A 15,227-nucleotide genomic window follows, 5' to 3' on the forward strand; every position below is an offset into this window, starting at 1 on the left:
GCCGCAGTGGGTGCAGGTTTTCTTTCTAACCCTTTTCCTAATCAGTGTCCAGTTTTCACTGCTAATTAACTTCTTTTCCCTCTACCTTAATAGCCCTGTTTTTAAGGATTAAGTCTTCTGAATTGATTCTTTTCTTCATTAAATGACAGCCAAACAGAAATGAGACATGAAACAAGCCAACAGATGACCAGCTAAATTGAGGCTTCAAACTCCAAACTGGTTCCTTAATGAGAAGCTGATTCTTGCTGTTAATTAAACCCGTTATTCAATTCCATGGCTTTCTTTTGGCTCTCTTTTTGCCACAGCAGACATTTCCAAAACTGTTGATATTCTGTTTTTTTCTAAGAACTCCTAAAATGTTTTGGTAATCTGAGGGATCAACCTTACTGAGACCTTCATCTTTATTTTCAGATTTTGTTTGATGGGTACAGGTGAGCTGGTCATGTCCTGCTTGTTTTATGTCTCATTACTGTCCGGCTACTAATTAAGGAAAAAACAACTAAGGGGCCTGAGTCAAGCTAATTAAAGCTAAGGCTAAAGAAGTTAATTAGCATCAAAAACTGGTCACTAATTAAGAAGATGGTTAGAATGAAAACCTGCAGCCACTGCAGCCCTCCAGGACTGGAGTTCGACACCCCTGCTATAAAACATGTGCCTCCAGAGCAGCAGGAGCTAATTCTGGACATCACACCAATAAATCCTGCACATTCATTCATGTATGTAATTTATTCATCTATTGGCATGTCGCAGAACCAGAATAATCTGTGGTGCCACTCTCCATCAAGACGTTAGGCTCACCCTTAACAGTCAATCTAGACATTCCTCTCTATCCAGACACAAACACGAAAACCTTGTACTCTCCCCTCTAAGACTTCATCCCGTATGTCTTCTCACTCTTTTATCTTTTCTTCACCAGCAATTTTTTCCTGAAACGCCTTTTGGATGTGTGACTTAAATTTATTTCTATGTCAAGTCAAGTTGGGGAGCATGCACTGGTACAGCGCATTGCTGCACCCACTACATGATGAAACGGTTTGCTACCCCCCCAGGCAGACACATGGTCCAGTACCACCCTCCAGAAATGACCCTCTATCTGCCGCAGCCAGGTGTTACGTGGGCGACCCCTTGGCCTGGTCCAGCCACTCGGATCCCCAACAATGAGGATCTTACACCACATAGCCATAGTGCCGTAACTGACGCTCCCTGACTGTGAGTATCACTTAATTTTCAAACCACCTACGCCATTTTATGACACGACTGACCTACCCAGAAGGGACTCTCTCTCTGAATTACCCTTCTCACGATTTCTTCCATTTTTTTTCTACAAGGTTTTTTTGGGAGTTTTTTCTTGTATTCTTATAAAGTCAAGTCTGTGGGGGACTGATAAATAACAGGGCCTGTTAAAACCCATTGAGGCATTCCTTCTGTGATTTTGGGCTATGCAAAGAAAACAATTGTTATTGTTCCACATCCCAAAGATGTGTGGTTAGGTTAACGGGTGACTGTAAAATGGTTAATTAATGTGGGAATGTGTGGTCCCTGAGATGCATTAGTGCAATGGCCAGCGTTAGTTGCTATCTGGTGCCTGCTACTGCTGGAATAGACATCATCTCTCCACATCTCCAAAGTTGTTCAGAAACGAAGGATCTTTAATTTTTGTAATCCCCGCACAGCGCATAGCCAAGGCTTTTAGCACAGCACGCTCAGTCAAACATTATTACCAATATCAGCACCTCAAAAATCTAAATAGCGCGTAACATGACCCTAACCCTAGAATTAATCTTATCATTATATGGAAGACAACCTTAGCCCAGAATTAATCCTAGTATTACATAGAATGTAACCCTATCCCTGGAATTAACCCTAGCATTGCATGGAACAAATAAATTAATGTTTGCAAGATTTTATTGCACTACTGAAGAAGAAAAAGTGAACACGACCTAAAATTTTTCATTTAAAAACATCTTTCAAATATCACATACCTACAAATATTTGCTGCTGTGTTTAGCAAAATGGTAATTAGACACAACCCGCACTGCCTGCTTGATAAATGATTGTGGTTGAATTACAATGCCATCATTTCATTAATATCTCTGTGCAATGATATCTCTAAAAATACTAACATGTCACATCGAAATCAGTTTTAAAAAAAATCTAATGAAGAAATGCTCTGTGCAGTTGAAATGATTTCTTTGCACCCTCTGGTGGTATTTTATGGAAAGATTCTGATTTTAAAAAGACAGACAAACTCAGAATCAATGCGGTATATCCATTTCTTTAACTACTTTTTAGTAGTTCATGTTAATATCTACTAAATATCATGTTTTAGGAGACTCTAATAGCATTATCAGAAGTGATATCATTAAATATTGAGTACTTATTAAACTGTTATTAGAGAGAATTAGAGAGAATTAGAGAGAAAGTCATTTAAGAACTTTTGAACATCTCCATCAAGTGATAATTTCAAAACATCTAACTGAAACTCTTACTTAGGCACTTTCCCTTGTTTGTGTAGTCCTGCTTATAATTCAACTATATTTATATTCCTTACCTGGATGGGAATCCATAATGGAAATATGTGGCAAGACATGCATTCTGGTCAGGTTGGTTGCTGGTACCTTTCCTAGCTGGGAGGCCATAATGGAAGGTCAGAGGAAGACTGCTTCCCAGGGCCATATATTACCACTATACACAGTGTGGCAGCATCCCTCTGGAAGACTCTCATTTGTACACCCGCAAGGCATATTGGGAACCGTAATCCAGATGGACAGCCCTGTTGGGGTATCTGAGTGCCACCAAGGGGAGCTGCAGGGGAATGCTACCATGACTTTGAGGGGCTTGCATCTGGCCCAGAAGTGTGTCCAATGTACAATTCTGTGGCAAGATGAGGTACTCCTGAGTCTGGCATAAAGGAAGCCACCTCCTCTCCATCAGTGTGTAGAAGTAGCAAGACAGTGGATAACGCTCATAGTGGAGGACGAGGATACAGAGGTGCTATTTTGAATATTATATGGTGCTAGCTGACTTTAACCCCCTCTGAAGGAGATATTGTAAAATAAATAACTTTTTATTTAACCTTGAATATGTGTTTGGCTGAGTTGTGTCTGGTGTTTGAGGCCCCTAAGTTGGTGTTATATATATATATATATAAAGTACATATATACAGGGTGGACCACGAAAAAGTGGCCTGCCTCCATCGAGATGACTCCTGCCTCGTCTGCTGCCAAATAGTATCGCCTGCCTTGCTTCCTTGCTGTCTGACCCCTGGAAACCACTTTTGTGGTGGCAGTGTACTGAAGTGGTCAGTGCATACTAGTGCAGCTGAAATTACCACGTATACCTGTATACAGTATATACATATAAATATACAGTACAATACAATACAATACAGTTTATTTTTGTATAGCCCAAAATCACACAGGAAGTGCCGCAATGGGCTTTAACAGGCCCTGCCTCTTGACAGCCCCCCAGCCTTGACTCTCTAAGAAGACAAGGAAAAACTCCCAAAAAAACCTTGTAGGGAAAATGGAAGAAACCTTGGGAAAGGCAATTCAAAGAGAGACCCCTTTCCAGGTAGGTTGGGCGTGCAGTGGGTGTCAAAAGAAGGGGGTCAATACAATACAGTACAATACACAGAACAGAACAAATCCTTAATACAGCATAAAAATAAAGATTTTAGAAGTACGGAGCAGAATTTAACAGTAGGTGATATCACATAATAAGATTTGGATATTTTTAGAGTCCTGGAGACCTCATCCATCAAGCTGCCTCCCCCATTTGGCCATTCCTCGGCTAAAACAGTGCTGGGCCAGCCAATCCAATGAAAGGACCCCTCTTTCCCATGATTCCTGTGATCCTCCATCAGGGATGACTTTACCTTAGGCAGGCAAACAACTTGGCAGGTGGGCCGTGGCACCAAGTGCCTCATTTGAGTACCGAGAACAGAAACAGAATAGGTGAGGGTTAGTATTCAATTCTAACTGTCATGTTACTTATGTTTTAGTGCTAATGACTAACAACAAAGATGCAGTCTGTACAGTTAATCAGCAGCTCTAGTCAGGGTGTGCTAAACTGAAGTAGTGAGTCCAGCCAGGATTTAAAGGCTGAGACCGAAGGGGCATCTCTTATGGAAGCAGGCAGACCATTCCACAGTTTAGGGGCCCTGTAACTAAAAGCTCGACCTCCCACTGTTATTTTATTAATCCTTGGAGTCATAAGCAGACCGGCATCTTGAGATCTTAATGTGCGCTCAGGTTTGTAAGTCATGATAAGTTCAGACAAGTAAGTCGGACCTTGGCCATTTAATGCTTTATATGTTAAAAGGAGGATTTTGAAATCTGCCCTAAACTTAACCGGGAGCCAGTGTAAGGATTTAAGAACTGGAGTTATGTGTTCATATTTTCTTGTTCTTGTGATAATTCTATAATTCTAATATCTAATCTGTCTATCTAATAATTCTAATATCTATCCATCCATTATCCAACCCGCTATATCCTAACTACAGGGTCACGGGGGTCTGCTGGAGCCAATCCCAGCCAACACAGGGCGCAAGACAGGAAACAAACTCTGGGCAGTACATATTAATAAATAAATTTAATAAATTTAATAAATATTTACATACATATATACATATATAAAGACTGGGGTGACACACCACAGAACTCCATCAGTGAGAATTGGGTACCAACTGGGTGACCGTGTTTTAATCCTGTTTAATAAATGAACTAAAAAAAAGAATGCACAGCAACACAACTTAAATAATGGCTGCACTGGTCCAATGAAGGTTTTATTAGTCAGGAATCACACAGGAACTCTCTCCAAGTCAAGTTCCAAAATGATATGCCTCCTTCCAATAATTTCTGGTTTTATACAGCTCCGAGTGGAAGAAGTTTGGGCCTGCTCTGAATACAGTGGCCATCCATCACTTCTCTGGTTTGAAAAGGAGAGACAGTTATCATTAGCGGCCCCTCTTGTCCTGGGTTGGTACCACCTACCTCAGCAAAGCCAGGAAGGTGTACATGCGTGACAATATATATACATTTACATTTGTTACCTAATCAAAACCATAATGTGTTACGTTTGGAAGCTTTAAAGAATTTAATGAAAACACAAACTGACTTCCCATAATATGTTTTCATTCAATTACAAGATTTATGAAGCTTGCTACTGCAAGTAATGTTAAGCAGGGTTGGGAGAAATGGAACAAAAAGAAATAAAATCGAGCCGAGATTGTAGCTGTAGGGAGCTGTACCTGGAATGCTATTGGTTGACAGAAACAGGGCTGAGTTTGTGATACTTTGAAAATGTGAACCTGTGCAGAAAAGTCAGCACACCGTCATCTAATTTGGCATACCATGTGACTGCTAGCCATGCAATTTGATGAGATCAGCAACTGTTGTAGTCAAGTCTGACAGTGCAATTTGACATCAGGTTAAGTCATGTGGTTGTCATGTACATCTACTAATTGTGTATTTAGTAGTTAGTATAATCTATACTTTCGCTCTTACCTGAGAATGTGCTCACTGTGCTCGGAGCCTGCACTCAGTGAGGAGTTTTATATAAAAATAACTTGTGTTGTATTGTATTGCATATGGTTGATAAAAAGACCTTGATGACTTATAAAAATTGTATAAATCAAATACTTGGCCAAGTTACATATTAGTCAAGACAACTTAATAGACTGTAGCACCTCTTGTCATTTATTTCATGCCTTTTGTTGCTTCACACACTCCAACCGGACTTGAAACTTGACATTCAATCTTTTGGTATGACGCAGCACCCATAACTGATAATAGATATTTTTATTTTACTGAGCTACACATTATCAGATATATTCACGTTGTATGAGTCTTTGATGAGTGTTACTCTGTGGTCTTTCTCATGTGAATATAGCGCCTGATACTTTACCCAAGTTTACAGGAATTACTCTCTGTTCAGTAAACCTAGGAACCACTGTGCAATTCTCTCACAACCACGCAGATGTGACTTCAAGTGTTCAGCGCTTACTTTGGTTGCACACAATGTTGTGAAAGGCAAAGTTGACCACCAAAGCAGCATGCAGCTAACATTCAGATGAGTACAGCTTTGTTTGAGAGTGTGTGCGCATGTGTGTGTGAGTGTGTGGGTGTGTTTAGTCTTCACCTTTTTACCAGACTGTTTAAGGACCATGAGGTCATCTGAGAATAAGGCATTGTTTTATTTCTATTTATAATAAACCTGAAAAGATGTCAAACAATTTAAATTGTGCATCCTGCATATTTTGTTAGGTTGGCCCAGTGGTTAAGGCAGCTGTGTCACTGCTCCAGGAGACTTTCCAAAGTTGCTTCATCAAAGTTGAGAAAGCTGTGGATCTGGTAGGGCTTTCTGAGGTCCATAAAATCTTAGTGATGACCAAAAGTGGCTTGTTAATGAAAAACTGCCTTTTCAAATGGAGATTGTGTGCCATTTTCAGTAGAGGGAGTGCACTTAGGACTGAAACCAGGAAGCCCTTCTTTATGGAAACAGTTGTGAGATTCTGGAACAAACTACATTTAGCTGAAGCAGAAACCTTGACAACCTTTAAGAAGAATCTGGATGAAATATTGGGACAGTCCATATATTGGACTGACTGGTCTCCTCTCGTTTGTCATATTTCTTATGTCCTTACATAGTCTCAGTATCATGAGGTCAGACTAAGTCATTACTAAAAATTATGAAGGCAGCCAAGAGGCTGTGGCGTACGGCTAGGGGCCCTTGCCTTGCCGGGACGCCTCAACGCTGGAAGGACCAGGGGAGGGAGTATATCCAGAGCATTACCTCCCCCGGAGCGCTAGATGGCAGCCCCCATGCCTCGGACTCCCACAGGGCTCCATAGGAGCTGGAGTTTGGAGCAGCCCTGTTGGGTTTCGTGGGCGCCACCAGGGTATGCTGTAGTTACTGCTGAGCCTTTGAGTGCAGCTCTTCCGCCACACCTGGAAGTGCTGCTGGAAATGCGTTAACAAGCACCTGGAGCACTTCCCCGTGCCTTATAAAAGGAGCCAGAAGACACTACTCTGGGAGCCAGAGTTGGGTGGGAGAAGGCAACGCTTGCCAGGAGGAGTGGCAGAGAAAAAGAGAGAGAAAGAAGAAGAGAACATTAGAACATTAGAGCAATCTACACGAAAACAGGCCATTCAGCTCAACAAAGCTCACCAGTCCTATCCACTTATTTGTTCCAAAAAAACATCAAGTGTTGTGTCTCTGGAAATTGGTGTATTGCTGTGCTTGAGACTGTGATGTGCTTGTAGGAAATGGGGAAGGCATTTCCCATGAGGGAAAAAAAAAAAAAAATAGTAATAAAAGCGTGTGCTTGTACTTGTGCCTCTGTGTGTGTCTGTGTCGGGTTTGAGCTGCGGTGTGCCTGCCTGGTGGTTCACAAGGCTTATTTGATACTCCAGCAAGGCCAACTAGGGTGTAAGGATCTCCTTTGGATCAGTGATATAAGGTCCAGGCATTTTCATGGCACTCCCTTGTCACACTTTCCACTCATTCCCATATGCTTTATTATTGTTGTTGGATGTTGTGGGGCTGCCTTGACTGACACACCTCATCAACACTGTATGGAGGTCAAGAACAGTACCTCTGGATTGGCCAACTGGGGTGGTGGTCCCCATTTTTAAAAAAGGAGACTGGCGAGTGTGTTCCAACTTAAGGGGGATCACACTCCTTAGCCTCCCTGGGAAGGCCTATGTTGGGGTTTGGAAAAGAGAATCTGGCTGATGGTTCAGCCACATATTCAGGAGGAAAAATGTGGATTTCATCCCAGTCACAGAATACTGGACCAGCTTTTTATCCTCTCAGGGATTCTGGAGGGTTTGTGTGTCTTGTGGACTTGGAAATGGCATACAACCACATCCCTCAGGGAGTCCTATGGGTGGGTGTTTCAGGAGTATGGGGTACCAAGCTTGCTGTTGCAAACTGTTTAGTCTTTGTATAGCCGGAGCAAACGTTTGGTTCTCATCATAAGCAGTAAGTCAGACTCGTTCACTGTGAGTGTGGGAATCTGCCAGGGCTGCCCTTTGTCACCCATTCTGCATGCAATTTGTGGGGTGGAGGATGTCCAATTTGGTGACCTCAGGATTGCATCTCTGCTTTTTGCAAATGATGTGGTCCTGCTGCTATCATCAGGCTGTGACCTTGGACACACACTGGGGTTGGTTTGTAGTTGAGTGTGAAGACTGGGATGAGGAACAGCTCCTCAAAATCCAAGGTCATGGTTCTCAGTAAGAAAAAGGTGGAGTGCCCACAGGCACATCCAGCCAGGAGGAAACCTCAAAGACAGATCCTAGACATGCTTAAATCTCTTGGTCTCTCCAGTGAATGCCTCGGTATACCCCTGGAGGAGGTGGAGGAGATGGAGGGGAAAAGGAACATCTGGACATCTTTGCTTAGATCGATGCCCCTGCATACCCAGACCCAGATCAGTGGCAGAAAATGGATGGATATAATAATTAGTCAGCTATACTCTAGTAGATCATCAACAAATGTATTGGTATTGATTTTACAATATTTTCTTTTGTGACAGAGAGTCAGGTCTGGACTTAAGCTACAAGTAACTTAATTGGTGTTTTCACCACCAATTATAAGCCAGATCTGATAGATAGATAGATAGATAGATAGATAGATAGATAGATAGATAGATAGATAGATAGATAGATAGATAGATACTTTATTAATCCCAAGGGGAAATTCACATACTCCAGCAGCAGCATACTGATACAAAAAAAAAATAAAAAAATAAAACATTAAATTAAAGAGTACTAAAAATGCATGTAAAAAACAGACAATAACTTTGAATCATTTTAGCGTTTACCCCCCCGGGTGGAATTGAAGAGTCGCATAGTGTGGGGGAGGAACGATCTCCTCAGTCTGTCAGTGGAGCAGGATGGTGACAAAAGTCTGTCGCTGTAGCTACTCCTCTGTTTTAGAGATGACACTGTTCAGTGGATGCAGTGGATTCTTCATGATTGACAGGAGTTTGCTCAGCGCCCGTCGCTCTGCTACAGATGTCAAACTGTCCAGCTTTATTCCTACAATAGAGCCTGCCTTCCTAACAAGTTTGCCCAGGCATGAGGCGTCCTTCGTCTTTATGCTACCTCCCAAGCACACCACCCCGTAGAAGAGGGCGCTCGCCACAACCATCTGATAGAACATCTGCAGCATCATATTGCAGAAGTTGAAGGATGTCAGTCTTCTAAGGAAGTATAGTCGGCTCTGTCCTTTCTTACACAGAGCATCAGTATTGGCAGTCCAGTCCAATTTATCATCCAGCTGCACTCCCAGGTATTTATAGGTCTGCACCCTCTGCACACTGTCTCCTCTGATAATCACTGGGTCTATGAGGGGCCTGGGCCTCCTAAAATCCACTACCAGTTCTTTGATTTTGCTGGTGTTCAGGTGTTAAGTGGTTTTAGTCACACCATTTAACAAAGTCTTTGATTAACTTTCTGTACTCCTCCTCCTGCCCACTCCTGAGGCAGCCCACAATAACAGTGTCATCAGCGAACTTTTGCACGTGGCAGGACTCCGAGTTGTATTGGAAGTCCAATATAGATAGGCTGAACAGGACCGGAGAAAGTACAGTCCCCTGCGGCGCTCCTGTGTTGCTGACCACAATGTCAGACCTGCCGTTCCCGAGACGCACCTACTGAGGTTTGTCTGTAAGATAGTCTACGATCCATGCCACCAGGTATGAATCTACTCCCATCTCTGTCAGCGGGTCCCTAAGGAGCAGAGGTTGAATGGTAAAAGTACTTTTAAAAATGTTTTCCATAATCTCGAGGTATAACAGTGCCAGTTGATGGAGGAGTGTTACTAACAAGACCGCAGAAGTTGCCACTGCTAGTACACATACCACGTACCATTGAACGCCTAATAGCCAGATGGCTACAGTGGGATATTTTAAGAAATGTTACTCAAGGATTTTGATTTTACATCAGATGACAAGTTAAAATATTATCAGAGGACATTTGTAATTTTAGTCAACAACAACAGCATTTATTTATATAGCACATTTTCATACAAATGATGTAGCTCAAACTGCTTTACATAATGAAGAAAGAGAAAAAAGACAAAATAAAAAAGAAAATAGAATTAGGGAACCCTAGTTAACACAGAATAAAAGTAAAGTCCGATGGCCAGGGAGGACAGCCAAAAAAAAACAACTCCAGACGGCTGGAGAAAAAACCTAAATCTTCAGAGTACCAAGGCCACGAGACCACCCAGCCCCTCTAGGCATTCTACCTAACATAGAATCATCTGAATCGCTGAAATGACTAGCTTAAAGATTATTTTTACCCCTAGAAGTGGGGTAATTATTACCAGAGGACCTCTGTAGCTTTAGTCACATACAAGTCACTCTAGTCAGTAAATTTTTACAGATTCAGTAAAGATTATGGAGTCTTTTATGACCTGCAAATAAATTAAAAAATAACTCCATGTTAAACTAGTCCTGTGTGAATTGACATGTCAGTAAAATTCTGTTATCTGAGCAATTCAAATGAGACTAAAATGACAGAGATCCTCTGATAATAATTGCTATACCCCGCATTCTACTGTAAAACTAATCCCACCAGAATACATCTTTAGGGTTTTTTGTTATCAAGATTCTGTTTCTAAAGGTTTCATTTTACTTTAAGTTTGTTTTATTTTTATCCTCTCTTTTTTATTGTTTGTGCAATGCTTTTTGGATGACATCATGGAAGTGATGTTATAAATATGGCAGTATTCACTGTCTCTCTGTGGATAACACCCTTCAGTGAATTTCATCTGGTTTCGCTCCCTCTGCACAAAGAAATCTCACTATGGTGCGTTGTTCAACAATGATGCAGTCAACCAGTGGAGCGTCCATTTTCATTTGAATTTGGTTTCAACTGGATTAATGGCAAAAAGTTGTGGTGTGCATGCTTGAATTTCCCATAAGCCATCATGAATGAGTTGTATTGCATCAGGTTCTGTTTGTTGCACTTACTGCCTAATTTTCAACTTGTTTTTACATACCCTTACCCTTGAATATACATATATCATGGCCACCAGGAGACACACCAGCTCCCCAAACACCAAACTCAACAGACACAAAGTACACGTCCAGCACAGCACATGTTTTTTTTGGATGTGGGAAACGTTTCCTGAGTTTCCCACCTGCACAGCACAGTATACAACACAATAAATAAAACAGCACTTTCTCTCTTTTCTCAGTCTTTTCTCTCTCTCTATCTCTCCCTCTCTCTCCTTCTCCTCCACTCCTCCTTAGGCAAGCTTCCTCCTCTTCCTCTTGACTCTGGCTCCTTGACTGAAATGAGGAGGCCCCTTTTATGTTGCACCTGGGAGCACTTCAGCATTATCTGGAAGTATTCCCAGGTGTGGTGGAAACCTTAAGGAGGGCTCTGCAGCTCCCCCTGGTGTCCACCGCGCAACCCAGCTCCCATGGAGCCCTGCAGGAATCTGAGGTGCCGCTACAATCCTGGAGGGTTGCCATCTAGCGCTCTGTTCTGTGCACGTCTGCCTCCCCGGTCCTTACAGTATATAGGCCTCTAAGCCAGGAAGGGACCCCAGCTCGCTGTCACTATATGGAGAGAGTGAGCTGTAGGGGGCATTGCGGTACCCCAAACCCCAGACACGACCTCACAGACACAAAGATTTATTGCAATTATAATATCTTCCTAAGGCTTCACCTTAATATGTACAAAAATACAATACAATTCTTCATACTCTTTCTCTTTCTCTTCTTTCTCTACTCTTCATATGAAAGCTTTGTCCATCCTCCATACCCGAATCCAATCCACCTGGTGAGGCAAAGAGATTCTTTTTATATCAGTATTTCCAGTACTAGGACATGGTCCATTGGTGGGACTTCCAAGTCAGGAGTAAGTCCCATAAAATATGGATTGTGAATCCCTGCAACATCCCTTGGCAGCACCCAGGGAACCTGCCAGGGTTGCACCCCAAAACTCCAGTTTCCAGCATGTGTGGTGTAGTGGTTAAGGTGATTTTTACATGTTCAGGTAACATGATTTGATAATTAACATCAGGACCCTTAAGATGGAAGACGCCACACCAAAGAGAATTACAAAAGAGTTGCTTTAACTTGATTTCTAATGAAACTGGTGAGCAAGCATTGCTGCATCAGCAGAACGACAGCTGAAACCACAGCTCGTGTGAATCCGCGTGCTGCTCCACCTACACACACTTTCAATCTGTGGTTTGTTTTTTCTTCTTTTCGGCCATATCAAAAGCACATGAAACTGCCAGTGACTTTCTGTAGAGTCACAATGCCTATGTGTACTTTTGAGATTTTGTCAGATCAAAAATAGCTACATGTTCTTGATAAATGTGTCACAAATAGTGAGCCCTTTCCTATAGATAGAGATGGAGAGCAACAGATATACATAATACTAGGAAAGTGCCCCCTTGGTTTAAAATGACAGATAAGACCAAAGTCACGAATACAGCGTTATTCAATGACTCCATACTGACCCTTTTAACTTTTGTATAAGTGGGTGTAGGGCCCGGGCCTGGTTTCTGATGTCAGGATAGGCTCTGATCTTCCAGGTCAAGCATGTTAAGTATTTATTTTAAGTAAAACTCCCAAGGGAGTGATGGGCAAATGAAGACAAAGAGACAAAAATTAAATAAAAACACCTTGCTGTACTTCTCTTTATACTTGCTAGGCAGACTTTGTGCACTTTACCTTTCTTTTCCAGATTCATTAAAACATTAGAAAAATTTTGACGAGAAAGGGTCATTCAGCCCAACAAGGATCACCAATCCTCTCCACAAAGATTTTTCAAAATAACATCAAAGTCAGTTATGAAGGTCCCTAATCTCCTAGTTTCTTTGTTTCATGTGTCTATGGCTCTCTGTGTAAGGCATTTGTGTGAAATGTTCCCTTAACAAGTCTCCAGATATGTTCCCATGTTCTTCTTGAACTCATTTTAAAGTAATAGCCTGGATCCGCTCTGCTGATTCCCTTCATAATTTTAAACACTTCAATCATGTCACCTCTTTATCTTTGCTTGCTTACACAGTAGCGGTCCGGTGCCGCTAAGATTCACACCGTCAAAATGACAGTGATTTATTTATTTTTATGGAGGAGATCCAAGGGACGCTCCCAGAATGGGCCCGACCTGCACACACTCACAAACAGATACAAAATAATCTACATGGGAATCAAACAAAAATTAAAGAATATAATGAAATTAAATGAAATAAATGAAAATAATAATACCACCCCTATACCCCTACCGTGATATTACATTAAAGATATAAACACAAACAACTCCACACAGCAAAGTCCATGGAAAACAACACCGGATGTAATGAAAGATGACAATAGTAAGTCCAGAGATCTGTACGTTGAATGGGAATGAAAAAAGCAGTCCTACCGGTAGACACTGTAAGGGTGAAGATGGATGGATTGTTCAGGAGCGCTCCTTTTCTTGTGGGAAAACCATGAATCCACAATCAATCCTCAGCACACAGGTAGACAGAAGATGATCCAGACCCCAACAACAAAACAATCCAGGACACAGCGACTAAATACGGCTTAATCAACAGAAGGCACCCGACAGGTAAACGGAACACAAAATACAATAACAAAAAACACTTCTCCTTCTTTGAACACCTGCCCCCCTTTTAAGCCACTCTGACCACCTTTGACCCCAACAGCCCCTGCAGGGACTGCTGGGAGATGCAGTTTTAACTAATAGTAGCACTGCTACAACACTGAAGAAGTTTCGTTCCTCTTTGCTCATACCTCTCAATCCGAGAGTCAGCCTAGTTCCTCTTCCTTGTACATTTTCTGGCATTAGATACTATATGGCACTTGCTGAAAGGGATCATTAAATTTTGTCTCAGGATTCCTGATGTGTGTCTACTGTACTGCATGTATTTTCACTTTGCAATTGGCTGGCACCCCTTCCTGGGATTGTGCCTTATGCCTTGTGCCCAATCCTTGCTGGGATAAACTCCAGCTGCCCCGTGACCTCTGCTTAGGTTAAGAAGGTTTCGAGGATGGCCTAATGGACCGAAACATAATGTCCCACAGATGTTCTATTGGGTTTAAGTCAGGGGATCGTGAAGGCCATTCAATTGTTTCAATTCCTTCATCCTCCAGGTACTGCCTGCATACTCTTGCCACATGAGGCCGGGCATTGTCGTGCATTAAGAGGAAACCAGGACCTACTGCACCAGCGCAGGGTCTGACAATGGGTTCAAGGATTTCATCTCGATACCATATGGCAGTCAGAGCACCATTTCCTACGCAGTAGATGTCTGTGCGTCCCTCCATGGATATGCCTCCCCAGACAATCACTGACCCACCACCAAACCTGTCATGTTGAACGACGTTGCAGGCAGCATATCGTTCTCCTTGTCTTCTCCAGACTCTTTCACGTCTATCACAGCTGCTCAGGGTGAACCTGCTCTCGTCTGTAAAAGTACAGGGCCAGTGGCGGACTTGCCAATTCTGGTGTTCTTGAGCAAATGCCAGTCGAGCTCCACGGTGCTGGGCAGTGAGCAGAGGGCCCACTACAGGACGTCGGGCCCTCAGGCCATCTTCATGAAGTCTGTTCCTGATTGTTTGGGTAGAGACATTCACACCAGTGGCCCTCTGGAGGTCATTCTGTAGGGCACGAGCAGTGCTCAGCCTGTTCCACCTTGCACAAAGGAGCAGGTATCGGTCCTGCTGATGGGTTGAGGACCTTCTACGGCCCTGTCCAGCTCTCTGAGAATAACAGCCAGTCTCCTGAAATCTCCTCCATGTTCTGGAGATTGTGCTGGGAGACACATTAAACCTTCTTGCTGCAGCACGTGTGGATGTGCCATCCTGGAGAAGTTGGACAACCTGTGCAACTTCTGTAGGGTTTAGGAATCGCCTCATACTGCCAGTAGAGATAATTACTCAAGCCAAAACTAGCACGAGTGGAAAACCAGCCAAAAAAGATCAAGAGGGAGAAACTTGAAATGACCTCCACATGTAAAACCAGTCCTGTTTTGAGGGTTTTCTAATTGTTGCCACTTTAGTGCACCTGTCGTTAAGTCCATGAACACCAATACAGCTGAAAGTGATTAACAATGACCTCAGCTGCTTAACCAACCAAAAAATTATCAGACAGGTTTAATTGATTTCATGCCAGGCCCAATAAAAAAAGTGTTCCTTTAATTTTTGTGAGCAGTGTAGATATGAGGTGTGACAGATGACACTTGTTGGC

This window comes from Polypterus senegalus, chromosome 4 (assembly GCF_016835505.1).
Source record: "Polypterus senegalus isolate Bchr_013 chromosome 4, ASM1683550v1, whole genome shotgun sequence".
NCBI classification, from domain to species: Eukaryota; Metazoa; Chordata; class Cladistia; order Polypteriformes; family Polypteridae; genus Polypterus; species Polypterus senegalus.